Genomic DNA, 16534 nt, shown 5'->3' with positions numbered 1-16534 from the left:
ATAAAAACTTATATAAGCTAATATGTCTTGCTTCATTTATTTTTTATTTTTTTAGAGGTTTTTGGCTGAGGGCACATGAGCTTGCAGGTGGGAGAGACAGAGACAGTGAGAGGGAAAGTGAGAAATCACTCCTCAGTGGGGGATGGCCATGCCACAATCCCTTCTCTTCCATTCTCCTCTCAGGATCTTGGGTACACACATACATCTACCTGGCGTGAGTTTCAAACACTGGGTGTGGGATTTTAAACTGAACATATAAAACAATGAAGGAATGTATGAGTAAATTAATCTGGGCTGGCAAAAAAGAGGTCACCTTTGAAATACAATTTCTCCTGGGAGTTCAGGATATCAGGGACTCACTCTCCGGCATGAATTTGGCTAAGTTCATAGAGAATGGGATCCCACATGACTGACCGTGATTCACATTCTGGCCCTAGGAGCTTGAACAACATGCCAGGCACATGTGCATGGATTCCCCAAATCCTGCCGAATGGAAAAATGAGGAAACAATATTACAGTGTAACCAAGCTCCATTGATTATGTTCTCTCTCTCTGAAGTGTATGTACCCTCTGGGAAGAAAAAAAAGAGAATCCTAGAAAGTTAGGGCTTGAGAGGGACTAAAACATCTCCTGAGCTGGGGCCAGCAGGTAGTGTGGTGGTTATGTTGCTAGACTCCCACATGGCTGACAACGGTTTGAGTCCCAAACCCGGTGGATGCATGCGTGTGCATGTCCAGGGTCCCAGGAGGAGAATGGAGGAGAGGGGATTGCAGAGTGGCCATGCTCCCTAGGGGGTGACTTCTTACTTTCCCTCCACTTTCTCTCTGGCAAGTGTATACACCCTATGACAAAAAAAAAAAATCTCCTCAGCCAAATTCTTCATTCTAAGATGACGAAGGTCAGGCCCAGCAGCTTGAGTAACCTGGCGTCACACGGTGTGTCAGTTCCAAATGGCGGGAAAGCTTAAGTTTTTTATATTCTCATTTTTGTATTGCTCTACTTAGATTTGGCTGGAGGGAATGGGAATTTAAGAAGATGATGTTGACAGGATCTCATGAGGTAGAAATAGCCAGCCAGAAATCAGGTGTTTTATGGAAGCTGAGAGAAGAAAGAAGGCGCCGTGGTCCCATGAGTGTGAACTGAATTTTGAAGACCTCAGCTCTGAGGAGACAGGCTATGACTCAGAAATGCGAGTGACTACATTCAGGCAGGTGTGAGGGAGGAAATGAAGTCATATACTTCTAGAGCCAGACTTCTAAAACCGAATATATTACCTCAATAAAATCAAGTGAAAACTTCCTGCCAAATGTCACTTGATTCCTCAGAAAATACAGCAAATGTCAAAGGTAGGATGGTAGGGTACATTTTCATCTTTATTCTCCTGTCAATGTTTCTGCAATAAATACAGATATATTTTCTTTAGCTGTTTTTTTTTGTTTTGTTTTGTTTTTGTCTTTGCTATTGGGCACATGTGCTTGCTGGAGAGCAAGAGAGAGAGAGAGAAAGTGGGAAAGTACTCCCTGGGGTCACGGCCACACTGCTTCTCCTCTTGGGATTCTGGACATGTACATGTACACACACACACACACACACACACACAGCTTTTCTACCTATATCTATCTCTCTATCTACATGTATCATTTATTTAAATCTGACCAGAGAGGGACACAGTGAGAGAGAGAGAGGGAGAGAGAGAGAAAGAGAGAGAGAAAGAGAGGGAAAGTGAGAAAGCAAGCCACCAGGTCCAGGACTCGAGCTCAGGTCGGTCATGTGGGAGTCCAGAACCCTTAACCACCATACCACCTCACCTGCCAGCACCCACAAACTGTTTTTAAGCCACCAAGTCCACAACTTGAACTGCACAATTGAACACATGGGATCCAGCTGCCTTAACCACCACACCACTGACTGACCCATAGATTAATTTTCTTCTAAATAAACTTCTTTAAAGTTTATTTATTTATTCCATGAGTGAAAGAGGCAGAGAGAGAGAGAGTCAGAGATAGAGAGAGAGAGAGAGTCAGAGATAGAGAGAGAGAGACAGCACTCCCAATAGTCATGACACCATGATCCCCTCTCAGCTTCTGCTAATCCGGATCAGAGGCGTGTGCATACCCGGTGTATCCAGGAAGATCTCGAGGTCTCCGGACCTGAACCAGCACCTTCCATGTGGGTTTGCCTCACACAATATCGCAATTTACCACTGCGTCACTGTCAGCCCCACAGTACCTATGATTTCATGATGAAAAAGTGCTACACATAGTACATAAATAAATACCAAGTACATGTTAGTGTGCATGCGTGTGTAGTTTCTAAAGGATGACCTGAAAGACCACGGCGTGCTTAGAGTTTGATGTGCAGGCATTTCTAACCTGCGAGTCAGAAGACAGAGGCAATGGTTCCTCCGCGGTCATCCAGCAGCTTTCAGACCCTGGGCAAGTCACTCTGTTTCTATAAAAGAATGTACTGATCCTTCCCCGCCTTATTCACACGGCTGTGAGAGCCGGGTGGAGTATGGTGCTGGGTGTTAGGAAACCACACCGTATACTCTTGGTCATCAGGAAAGTCATGACGTGTTTTTCCTATGGAGAAATGGATCATGACGGGACCAGCAGTTGGCGTAATGGCTATGACACTAGGCTCCCAAGTAGTTGACCGTGGTTTGAGTCCTGGACCCGGTGACTTAAACTCGCGTCAGGTGCATGTGCGAGTGTGCCCAAGATCCCAGGAGGAGAATGGAGGAGAAGGGATTGCGGTGTGGCTAACTCCCCTGGGGGGATGCTGTCTCGCTTTCTGTTTCTCTGTCTCTTTCTGTCTTTCTGGTGAGTGGACACATTCTATAGCAAAAACCTCACACACACACGTACATACACACACACACACACACAACATTATGACTTTCCCGATGTCCCAAAAGAACCTGCATGCTAAGGATCGTCCTCTGCTCTCTGGACTTTCTCACACACACACACACACACACAACATTATGACTTTCCCGATGTCCCAAAAGAACCTGCATGCTAAGGATCGTCCTCTGCTCTCAGGACTTTCTTGGTCCCGAGCCCTGTTGGTTACAGTGGTCACGCCTCACTGCTCTTGTAGGGGCTTCTTACTTCCGGAGTCATCACCTTGAGACACAGAGAGCATCTTTTTGGTCTCCAAAGCAAAACCCTGCACTCACTTTCTCCTTTTGAACATCACATCAGTTTGATGCTGGAGGAGGAAGGTGGAGGAAGGAGGAGGAAGGAGGAGGAAGCAAGGGGCAGGCATGTTCCTGTGTAGGGCGGAGGAACTGGAGCGGGGATTGCTCTGTACCCATGCATGTTCAATAACAGCCAGGAATCCTGATCATCCTCTAATTAAGTCCTCTCTGGACTGTGAGAGGCACAGTACCATCCTGGAGGTGTTCCCAAAGAGGCCCCACTGTGGCTGCATCCTGCCTGCCCCATAGGCTCAGCTGATCAGAAGGGGTGCCCTTCTCAGGTAGGGTGGATTGCCAGGTGGTGCCATCAGAGAGGGGTCTAGCTTGACATAACTGATTCTTAGTAATGGGGTTCCCATTCAGATGGAATTACTGATAAGTCCATCCCGGTCTATGTCCTAGTCGAATAAAAAATTGACAGTGGTATGTTTTATAAATAAGGAGAAAATATTAATCTTCTTAAAGATTTAGAAAAATACATGTTCTTTAGCCCTTGGCTTCTGTAATTGACCTTTGTACATTAAATGATTGAAGTTCCTTAAATTATTTATCTCCTTTTCTTCCCCTTACTGTAAGCTAGTCAATCTTCTATTCCACAGAATGGAGAGAACTGTTGCTCAATTCCCACTGCTCTGACCTCCTCATGCCCTTTATAAGCACGAGTGCTGGTGTGGAGTCATGCACTAATTACTGGCCAGCCATGAGCTGGAAATAGAAAATTGCTCATCTTCATGGGATGATTTTATGTGACAATAACGCCTTGAAAAGCTAGCAGTTTATACAAGCCACAAATTTGTCCCAGAAACATTCACTTGATGGCTTTGCAGTCTTTGGTCAACTCTGAGACAGGATGGCTCACAGAAGGCATGATCCCATCTCCCAAGCCTCCGGCCACACAGGAACCTCTTAGAGCCTATTCCACCAATTACTGCAGCAGGCGGTCTTTCTATATGAACTCATCAAGTCTTCAAATCAAGTCCGTGACGTAGGTATTACTATCCTCCTCATATTACATATGAGAAAACTGAGATGCCAAGAAATCAAGAACTGTCTCAGGAACGTCACAAGCGAGAGGCAACATTGGTCATCTTGCTCCAGGGACTGAGCGTGTCATCATGGTGGCATCTCGGGAATTCCTCGAGGGAAGGAGCACTCACTAACTCGCACCCTTCACTCACAGCTGCAGAGGCGCCCTTCTCATCATTTGGCAATTAAAAGTTAGTAAATGTGCTTCTGTTGGTTAGAGTTAGAGAACATGAACATTTTCCTGTTCGTATCAAAGATTAGTGTCTTTCTTCTATCCCTTTGAGATTTTCCAATCCAGATCCTACATGTCATTGATTCCAACTGCACTTATATATGTTTAATAAATAACATTGTTGCTTAAAGGGAAGTAAATACTTAATCAAAATAATTTAGAGCTTCATGAAGTCTTTCTTTTTTTTTATTATCATCATAATCTTCTTTATATTACATTGGATTACATATAACTTTACATTGACTTCCATTGCTTTTTCAAAAGGGAATGCCATGCATGTCAGTCAATACAGAGGCATCGATCTCCCCGCTTTATCATTCAAAGTCTTTTCCATGCATTTCCCAATAATTATTATTATTATAATTTTTTAAAACAGTCAATCACTATTTCTCATTTTGCTTGTTAAAAGACTTCACCCATCATGAAATACTTCCCAGACCAGTCCAGTTGAGAATACTATACACGTCATCTTCAATAGATAATGAACCATATCTGTTTCTCACTAACATTCTCTCTATTGTTCACTTGCTATCTTTCTCTATCCTCTTCTCTCTTCTTTTTTTTTTATAGTTTATTTTTTGTTATAATTTTTTTTTCCCATCGCAACACACAAAGGAATTTTCCATCCAATATATACTGTGCGTTGGCTCAATCAAGCACGTCAACATATATGTTCTCAGCAAATAATTTCCCAATTCTTGTGTCCTGCATACCTTGCCTTTTGTTTTACCATCCTAGATTCCCCATCCCCCTCCCTCTGTTATGACCCATCCTCCTCCCACATTGTCCCTGTCATCCCCGATTGCCCTCCGTGCCTCACCCCTCCCCAAATGATCTGTCAGTGATCTTAATTAGTCTAAGTCTCTCCAATAGTTATCACAGCTGACACATGCCTCTACATGAACTCAAGTCTGACTTTAGGCCTAAACCCCATTGGGTAAAAAGAGCATACTATAAAGTAGAACCCAACTGGGCCCATACCGCTCACTGCAGCCATCAAATATCCATTTTTTTTTAAAATGGGACGAATAGTTTTACCGTTTTTTTTTGTTGTTGTTGTTGTTGTTGTTGCCTAACATTCATTCCCTGAGCATCATCACAGCGTACTAAATGTAATCTCCCATCTAGAATAAACTGCACAGTGACCCAATCAAGCATGTTATCATCAATAATATTCCACTTCTACTTTCTTGCTTATGCACATATATATGTTTTTTTCCCTCTTCCTCTTTTTTTTAATTTTTTTTTTTATTTTTCCTATGTTTGTCCCTCTGCCCTGTCTCACTCTCCCATTACAATATCCCTGCTATATACAGTTGTCTTCCAGAAGAGTTACTGAAAAAGTGATACATACAAGTAAAGGGAGAGAGGCCACAAGTTCCAACCATCAGCTCATAAAGTTTTTGGTAATAGGGAGCATAAACTCCACTCAGGGTTGGATAAGGAAGGGTCTCCGGCAGATCCACAAGTGTAGGTGAGTCTCCAAGGAATGCAGTTTCAGGAAAGCAGTTCTGGTACACAGGGATAATTATCAGCTGATGCGGCACTTTTTTTTGCCCCCCCCCCCCCAGTGGGGGGAGCCGGCCAGGCCGTTCCCGGCACGCCCATGAAGTCTTTCTAAAAGAGAATTTTAATCTGTACTAAGCTGTCCATTTTTACTAGTTAAATTTTTTTTAGTTTTGCTATGGGATGCGTGTGCTTGCCAGAGAGAGAGAGAGAGAGAGAGACAGTGAGAGTGAGAAAGAACCCCTTAGGGGGTGTCCACTTTGGAATCCCTTCTTCTCCACTCTCCTCTCAGGATTTTGGGGGTATGCACACATGCACCTGGCATGTTTTTCAAGCCACGAATTTCAGAAATCAAACCGTGCATTTGCCCATGTAGGGTCCACCTGCTTTTACCTTTATGCCACAAGTTAGCCCCAAAACATCTGTCTTTTTATGAGAGAACAAAGCGCAGGGAAACTTCAGTCCTTATAATGTAACAGCCAAGAAGTAAAATAGGTGAGGAACATCACTTTGCTTCTAGAGCAGGCCTTGTAACTTAGAGCACTTACGCATCTGTAGTGGACAATTACTAAAGACAGGTCAGTAGTTTCTTTTCAAATCAAACATCCTCTTACCTTATGACCCAGAAACTGTGCCCTTGAATATTTATCCAAAGGAGTTGAAAATAGAAGCCTGCACAACTGCACATGAATGTTTATATCAGCTTTATTCATAATTGCCAAAACTCAGAAGCAGAAAAGATGCCGCTCAGTAACTGAATGATTAAGCCATGGTATATATTGACAATGGAATATTATTCCACACTAAAATGGAATCAGCTGTCATGCCATGAAAAGACAGGAAAGACTATTATATTATTAAATGCACATTACCAAGTCAAAAAATCCAGTTTAAGAAGGTGACATACTGCATAATTTCAACTCAATAACATTCTGAAAAAGGTCAAATTATTGAGACAGAGAGACAGCATTCCCACGGGTTGGAGAAGGAGAGGTGAACAGGCAGAGCACCGAGGGTCTGGGGTTAGGTACTGAAATTATTCACTTCCTACCTGTGCATTTCTATTTAAGAACCACTGTTATAGGTCATTATCCTACAATCTGAAGACGTGACTAATTGGAAATTTTCTCTCAATGTTGATCCCATAGTTTTTTTGTTTGTTTGTTTTTGTTTTTTTGGAGAGGTTTTTGCCATAGGGCACATGTGCTTGCCTGAAAGACAGAGAGAGACAGAGAGACAGAGAGACAGAAAGCAAGAAATCACCCCTCAGGGGGGATGGCCATGCCACAATTCCTTCTCCTCTCAGGATCTTGGGCATGCACTCACACACGGCATGAGTTTAAGCGACCAGATTTGGGACTTGAATCACGGTCAACTACATGGGCATCCAGTGACATAGCCATTATGTAAACTGCTGGTCCCAGTACTCTTGTCTTCTTGCTATATGAGGCCCCTTGATACCTTGAGACTCTGTAGAGAGTCCCCACCATTAAGAAGACCCTCATTAGACACAGACTGTTTACCTTGAACCTTAGGAATGGTGAGCTGAATAGGCCTTCATTCTTATAAATTACCTGGTCTGTTGCTTTCAGTCACAGCAACAGAAAAACTGAATACAATAACAGGCAAATGCAGCCTGCTAGTTCTTGAGTAGATGCTAGAGATAGAAAAGATTAAAGTCACCAACCCTAACACCAAGTAGCTTACTGGTGGTGAACTGGATGAATGGATGATTTCAACACAATGAACATAAGGACAATATTAAAGCAAATAGAAGATCTAGTAGCATGGAGCAGTGACCCCTAACTTAGATTAGAGCACTTTCTGTGGACAAAATGAAGTGTAAGCATGGCCTGTTGGGGGAAATACATGTAGTTCGATGTAACTAACACATAAAAGAATGAAAAGGGTGATGAAAGTCATAGATAAAGCCGAACAGACTGAGAAGCTAAATCATGATTGACTTCAAGGGCCATGTAATGAGGTAGCTTTGGTTTATTCTAAAAACAGAGTGAAAGATTTTAAGCAAATGAATGCCTTTAATATTTATAAACTTGAGTAATATTTAAAATAATGACTGCATGTTTTAAATAAATTAATATTTAAATAATAAATATTTAACTAACACTGAAAATAGTTGGAAACAAAAACATTGCAGGGTATGATAACTCGGGGAGCAGTAGAAAGAGCAGGATGGTAAGTTAGGAGACTACCCAAGTAATCCAATCCTGAATCAATGGGAAAATGTTATGGGATTTGATCTGAGGCAGAGCGATCCCCATAGTAAATGGCAAGTAAATTGAAACAGTGACAGTGGGTGGGACCAGTAGATGACTTAATTGTTACATCGCTAGACTCCCACGTAGTTAACCATGGTTCAAGTCCCAGACCCTGCTGTTTGAAACTCACTGGGCATGTGTGCTCATGTGCCCAAAATCCTGAGAGGAGAATGGAGGAGAAGGGATTGTGGTGTGGCCATTCCCCCTGGGGAGTGATTTCTTGCTTTTTGTCTCTCTGTCTCTCTGGTAAACGCATGCACCCTATAGCAAAAATTTATCTCTAAGAAAACTAAAAACAAAACAAAAAATGTGACAGTGGATTAGAAGCAAAAACAAACATGAGAAATATGTAGGCACCAGGACTGCTGAGACTGGCGTGGGATGGAGAGACGCATTCCCGAGCTAACCGGCCAATAGCAGCAACAGAGCCACAGGGCCCTGCTCCTGGGCACTCATGCAAGGTCTTTGATATAGAAGGCCCGCATCTGGCTCAATGCCTGTGATCAATGTCTCAAAATTCTTAATAATTTTGAACAAGGGAAATTATATTTTTCATTCATCTCTGGTCTCTTAAATTACATTGCAAGTTCTGATAGATATAATTCACTAAGACATGGAACATAAGAGAAAGATGAGTTTTTACTCTCATATGAAAGAATAAATAATGATGACAATTTAAATCTGTTACTAGACAATGGGCTTTCTGTTCGGGGCTTTCAGCTAGTGGTAGGGGATTTTGTAAGTTCTTTGTCCCCGCCTCTCTCTCTCTCTCTTTTATTTTTCTCTAGGGCACATGATCTCACGAGAGAGAGAGAGAGAGAGAGAGAGAGAGAGAAGGAAAGAGAGATAGCAGCCCGCGCACGTGCTCTCGCGAGAGAGAGAGAGAGAGAGAGAGAGAGAAGGAAAGAGAGATAGCAGCCCCATGGGGGAGGGTCACACCACAATCCCTCTTGGGATTTTGAGCACTCATGCCCATGCACCCAGCATGTTTTTCAAGCTACCAGGTCCAGGACTTGAACCATGTAGTAGATCATGTGGAATCCAGTCGGAAACCTTAACCTCCATACCTCTAACTGCCTCTACCTTCATGCAAGACACCTAGTGAATGTTTAATGAACTAAGCTATTGCATGTGAAGCCTCTATAGAGCAGCCAAGTGACGAAGTTTGGCACATGGGAGGATATATGGGTCCAGAGAAGGGAAGAGGTGAAATGGAAACAGAATGCGGGGAGTCATCAGCCCACAGAAGATGACCAAAGTCTGACTTATGAGACCACACCTAAGAAGGGAGGGAAGCCAAGACTTAGACTGGAAATGACTACCAGTCAAGTATGAACAGAAAAACGGGAAGGAATAACCAAGGCAGGGAAGCCAGACCTCTGGGACAAGGAGTGATGGCTCTGAAGTCAGCTTGTCTGTCTCCGGTACAGGCCTACCACTTGCACAGAGTGTGGCATCAGGCTTTGACTTACGTTTCCTGAGCTGCCTTGCTCTCAGTTGATTACAAGGACAATGATGGCACCCAACTCACTAGGCTGTTGTGAGAATAAATGAGATACGCTGCGGAAGGTACTTACCAAAGACCCGGGCACAGAAGAATAATCAGTGATCATGAGCTATTTGTTTTTATTTTTTTAGGCCTTTGCCATAGGGTGCATGCACTTGCCAGAGAGAGATGGAGAGAGGGAAAGTGAGAAATCACCACCCAGTAAGGATGGCCACACCACAATCCCTTCTCCTCCATTCTCCTTTTGGAATTCTGGGCATGTATGCATGCACACGTACCTAGTATGATCCTCAAGCCAGTGAGTCTGAGACTCAAACCATGGCCAGCTATGTGGGAATCCAGCACCTTAACCACCATGCTATCCACTGGCCCCATTTAAAATGATTATTATTATTAGGTACAATAAAATGACAATAGATTAGAAGATGTGAAAAAGAGAAGAGAGAGAGAAAAAAAAAAAAAAAAGAAGTAGGCAGCAATGCCAAATGCCTGAATAGTTAATCAAGGAAAAAACTAGAAAGTCCCCAATGAATATAGGAACAAAGAAATAATTATTGAACTGGCCAGGAATACTCAGAATGCCAGTGCTGATGGGCTGATGACTTCTGAGCATTAATATTTAGGACTTTATCAATTTAGAAGGTGAAGCTATTCCTGATGCTAACAGTAAATATGTAAATGATGCCTAAAAATTTCAATTGTGAATGTGCTTTCTTATTTTTCAACCACATCCTGGTCCATTTCCAGTACCCAGTACCCAGTCTAAAAGCAAAGGAACCCTTGTTGTATACTGATAACTGCTCTGATTCGTAGGAAACATGATTGTGGAAACCAGGACTTTGAAACTCCCAGATTTACTGTTAGGAAAGGAAGTTTCTGGGCACAATTATGTCTAGTCAGCTTCCTCGGTAAGTGAGGAAAGTGCCAGGTAACGCTTCATTTAGGTGTGCCTCCTGTTCTTCACTGCAGGGTGAGTTTCTGAGGCTGGGTCTGCGGTGGTGTAAGAGACCAGTACAGAGTTCAGCTGGGCACCAAGACCAGTTCTAAAATGACGGCATCCATATGAGGCTCTGAGGTCATCAGTTCAACACACACATATCAAACACTGGACATTGGCCTTGCTACTAAAGGCGCATGGACATTTGGGTTAGACATGTGTTCTGTCTTTCAGGAGCACATTACATAACAGAAAAGGTTCAGGTGAAGACGGTAGTAACAATCAAACCAGGTAGGACTTCAAATGAGATGGGAAAGGGGCACAGACTGATAATAGAATTTTGCAGCAAGAGACAGCAATTCTGAAAAAGGGTTTGGGGAAGTATTAGAATTGGAGACGTGCCTTGAAAAGTAAGTGGACAGTCAAGACAGTCTCCTCTTTGGAAAGAGGAGATATAAATAAAGAGATAAAAGTAACCAAGGGCTGGTGGTTTCATAAGCAGTAAATACTTTTTTTTCCACATTGAATGTAAATTTTAATTATAAAACAAAAATATGAACAAAAAATTTAAAACTTTTAAGGTTTGGATATTGGTCTTTTTTTTAAAAAAAAGAGGTTTTTGTCTTAGGGTGTGTGTGCTGGACAGAGAAAGATTGAGACAGTGAGAAGGAAAGTGAGAACTCCCCCATGCCCCAGGGGCTCTGGTCACACTCCTAACCCCCTTTCCTCTACTCTCCTTTTGAGATCTTGCACATGCACATACACTTGCCCAGCATGATTTTCAATTCACTGGGTCTGGGACTCAAACCATGGTCGGCCATGTGGGAGTCCAGCAATGTAAATGCTATGCCATCTGCTGGCCCCGAGTATAGGTCTTGCATACAGCTAGAAAACAAACGCAGGGTCAGATCAAAGGGATCAAATTTCAAACTTTATTTTGTTAACAGTGAGTAGCTCTTGACAGTTTTTGTGGCTGGACCTGAGATTGTCACAGAGACTCAAACGTGGGCCTCCCATGTGGCCACACGACATGGGTCTGAACATTGGGAGGAAGAATGTTCAAGACTGTTATACAGATGGGGGAATGGAGGGATAGAATTGATGGTTAAAGTCAGATGGAAAGACACATGAACACTGAGGCAGAGAAATGCCTACAATATTCCTGTAATTATCTATGTACTCAGGGCTGAAATAGAAAACAGTGATTAAAACAGAAAAATATAATCCAAAGAATAGAAAAATAACAGAATTTACATGATATTAAGAAAGAATTTACAGAACGAGGGAGGAAAGGCATAAAAAATGACATTTAATGACATTTATGTACTTTACTGATTTCTCATTTATTCCCCACATGTTGAAGGGATGGACATTACTATTTTCTGCAGATATGGGAGGAGAAGCTCAGAGTTTGTTTTTCTTTTTCTGCCTGCATCTTCATAATCCTCCTGCCTCAGCCTCCCAAGTGGTTGAGCCTGGATTTTGCAGATGGGGTCCCACTAGGTTGTCCAGGTCAGCCTCAAGTTCATGATCCCCCTGTCTCAGCCTCCTGAAGAGCTGGGATTTTAGGTGTGTGCCACCCAGCCCAGATTTTAGGTTTTGCTGAGAGTCTAACCTAGGCCCCCCCTGTGTCCTCAGCCTGACAAACAGCAGCATCCAGCATCCAATGTGTACTGTTTAGTCCAAAGGCTTGAAATTTTAAGCCACTTGTCAAAAGGTCCCATGGTTCTTATGAAGGGACTTCAGAAAGGTCACAGAAGGGCCAGCTTATGGTGTAGTGGTTATGTCACTGGACTCCCATATGGTTAATTGTGGTTTGAATCCGAGACCTGATGGCTTGAAAATCACACTAGGTGCATGTGCTCGTGTGCCCAAAATCAAAGGAAGAGAATAGAGGAGAGGGATTGAGGTGTGGCCATCCCCCCTGGGGGTGATTTTATACTTTCCCTCTGTCTCTGTCTCTATCTCTTTGGTGAGGACATGTGCTCTATAGAAAACTCCTCTGAGAAAGAAAGAAAGAAAGAAAGAAAGAGAGAAAGACAGAAAGAAAGAAGGAGAGAAAGAAAGAAAGAAAGGTCACAGAAAAATGAAATTAAATTTTAAGTTTATCTTGGTACAAACATTTTTAAATCTATGCATTGTTTTTTCATAATATGCATTCATGAACTTTTCGAAGACTTCTTACACATGATAGAAAAGAGAGTCACAGTAAAATAGTCCTGAGTTAACAGGGGGAAAGTTCTGGGCTGAGAAAGCAGGTCAGAGGTTTCTATGCCAAGTCTAATGTCAACCCCCAGGATAACCACGGTAGGTCATTTCAGTCTCTTAAGTCCTGTGTTACTCATATGTTCGGTGAGGATATTACTGTATTCTGTAATGTCCCTTTCAGTTCTATTTTATTTTATTTTTAATTGACACATGCTAATCGTACATATTATGGGGTAGTGTGATGTTTTGATATAAGTACACAATGTGTTATGATCAAACTAGGGCTACCAGCATAGGCATCATCTCAAACAATTACGACTTCTTTGTGGTAAAAACATTCAAAATGATCTCTTCCAGCTATTTTGAAATACGTAATCTATTATTGTCAACTATATTCACCCTACTGTACAGTGGAATACTAGATTATTCTTCCTATCCAATCATAACTAGTACCTGTTGACTGACTGCTTCCCATCTCCCTCTTCCTACTACCCTTCCTCTGGTAACCACTGTTCTCTTCACTTCAGTAGATAAATCCTTTTCAATTTCCCATATAAGTGAGGATGTGGTATTTGTGTCTTTGTGCAAGCCTTATTTCATTTAACATGATGCCCTCCAGGGCATCTGTTAATGACTTTAATAGCATTCTATTGTATGTGCACAATTTAAAATGTTATTCACCTGTTGGTAGATACTTTGATTGATTCCATACATTGGCAATTGTGAATAGTGCAGTAAACATGGAAGTACAGATATCTCTTTGACATATTAATTTCCTTTTCTTTGGGCATAAACCCAGTAATGGAATGGTTGGATCATATGGTAGGTCTACTTGTAATTTTTTGAGGGACCTACATATTATTTCCATAATGACTGTACTAATTTATTTTCCCAATAATAACATATAAGAGTTCCTCTTTCTCTGCATCATTGTCAGCATTTGTTATTTTTGTTTTTTTTGATACTAGCCATTCTAACTTAAGTAAAGTGATAAGTCACAGTGGCTTTGATTTGCATTTCTCTGATGATTAGTGAGATTGAGCATCTTGTTTTTTGTTAAAGCACGGTATACAGTGTGCAATAATCAAGAAAATAAGCATATTTACCATCTCCAACATTTATCATTGCTTTGTGTTGTACACATTCAAAATTTGCCTTACTGGTTACTTGCAAATATATATTAAATTGTCACATTTTTCTTCACTCTGCAGTGCTATACTGTTTTATAACCATTTGTTCTTATTTACATGTACTCTTGTATCTTTTAACCAAGCTCTGCCCATCTTCCCCATGCCTCTATTTCTTCCTGTTTCTGAAATCAATCATGACATTCTACTTCTATGTAACTGAGTCTTTCAGCCTCACTAAAGAGTGAGGACACACAGTATTTGGTTTTGTATTTTAGTATACTAGAGGGCATGTGCACTTCTTGGAGAGAGACAGAGAGGAAGAGAGAGAGGGGAGAGAGAAAGAGAGAGAGGGGAGAGAGAGAGAAAGAGAGAGAGAGAAGGCACACCCCATGGGGGATGGCCATAACACAAGCCCATCTCCATTTGTCCTTTGGGTATTTTAGGCATGGATGCCCACACATACTTGATGTGTTTTTCAAGCCCTCAGCCTGGAAACTTGAACCAACTTGAACCACATAGTCAGCCATGTGGGATCCAGCTACCTTAACCACTCCACTGCCAGCTAGCCCCACACAGTATTTTCAAATGAATATGTAAAGTATTTGTCTTTCAGATTCCTATCCTTGCTAAATATGATTTTTGGCTATTTGTACTAACCACTTTTACAAAATTATTAATTTAATTTAATCATTATTATTGTTGTTGTTATTGTTCTTTAATTTGCTATAGGGTGTGTGTACTTGAGAGAGAGAAATCGAAAAAGCAAGCAGCCAGGTCTAGGACTCAAACTGCAGTCAGCCATGTGGGAGTACCACTCTTTAACCACTACCCTACGTGCTGACCCTGTATTAACCACTTTTTAATTAAATTCTGAATATTAATCTTTTGTCAGATGCCTACCTGGTGTGCAAATATTTTTACTCATTCTGTAGGCTGTCTCTCCTTCCTGTCAATTTGTTATTTTGTTCTGCAGAAACTGTTTAGTTCTATATAATCCCATTTGCCTTGTTTCGCTTTTGTTACCTGTGCTTTTGAAGTTTTATACAAAAAAAATCTTGCTCAGAACAATGTCATGAAGTGTTCCTTTGTTTTCCTCTAATAATTTCATAATTTGGGGTCTTATGTTTAGGTCATCAATGCATTTTTAAGTTCGTTTTTGTAAGCAGTGATAAATAGGGGTCTAATGTCCTTCACCATGTGGATACTCACTTTTCCAAGCACCGTTTGTCCTTTCTAAAATGAGTTTTCTTAGTGCTTTAGTGGCTGTAAATGTGTGCATTTCTTTCTGAATTCGCTGTTCTGTTTAGATCAGTACCATGCCGTTTGGGTTAACATTGCTGAGTAGTATAAAGTTAGGTGTTAGGACTTTCAGCTTTGTTCTTTTTTGCTCAAGATTACTTTTTTGGGTCTTCTGTGGTTTCATATAAATTTTAGAATGATTATTTCCATTTATGGGAAGAATGTCATTAGTATCTTAACAAGAATTATATAGAACCTACAAGCTATCTTGGGTAGTAAGGAAATATTAAAAAGATTGATTCTTCCAATTTATTAATATGGAATAACTTTTCATTTATCTGTGTCTTCAATTTCTTTCATCAGTGTTTTACAGTTTTTATTATAGAGATCATTCACTTCTTTTGTTAAGCTTATTCCTAGTCGTTTGTTGTTATTGTAAGTGGAATTATTTTTTTTTGATTTATTTTTTAGATGGTTCACTGTTGACTCATAAAAATACTACTGGTGGGGGCCAGCAGGTGGTATAATGTGCTGGATTCCCACATGGCTGACAGCAGTTTGAGTCCCCGACTCTACAGCTTGAAACTCATGCTGGAATGGTGTGAGTGCGTGCTCAAAATTCTGAGAGGAGAATGGAGGAGAAGATTGTGGCATGGCCATTCTCCCTGGGGGTGATTTCTCTGTTCTCTCTCTCTCTTTCTGTCTCTCTGGTGAGCACACACGCCTAATAGCAAAAGAATCTCTTTTAAAAAATGGTATTGGTTTCTGCATGTTAATTTTGTAACATAAAACTTTACTGAATTTGTCTATTTGTTGTAACAATTTTTTAAATGAAGTTGGTAGGGTTTTCTAAATATACAAATATACCATCTGCAAATAGGAGCAAATTAACTCCCTCCTTTCCAATTTGGTTGCCCTTCATGTCTTCCTCTTACCTTCTTACTCTGGCTAAGGCTTCCATTCCTGTGCTGAATAAAAGTGGTGAAAATGGGCATCCATTTCGTGTTCTAGATTTTACAGAAAAAAAGTTCATCTTCTTCTTCATCATGATATTTGCTGTAGACTTGTCGATCATCTTTCTGTTGTTGAGATATGCTCCTTCTATACCTCATTGTTGAGAGTTTTTATCGTAGAAGGATGCTACATTTAACCAAAAACACCAAATGTGGGTGTTTTCCTTGTATCTATTAAGATGATTATGTGGTTTTTGTCCCTCATTCTGTTACTGTGATGTGTCATTTTTATTTACTTGCCTATATTAAGCCATC

This window comes from Tupaia chinensis, unplaced genomic scaffold (genome assembly GCF_000334495.1).
Source record: "Tupaia chinensis unplaced genomic scaffold, TupChi_1.0 Scaffold143705_1, whole genome shotgun sequence".
NCBI classification, from domain to species: domain Eukaryota; kingdom Metazoa; phylum Chordata; class Mammalia; order Scandentia; family Tupaiidae; genus Tupaia; species Tupaia belangeri.
Note: the sequence above shows the minus strand (reverse complement) of the source record.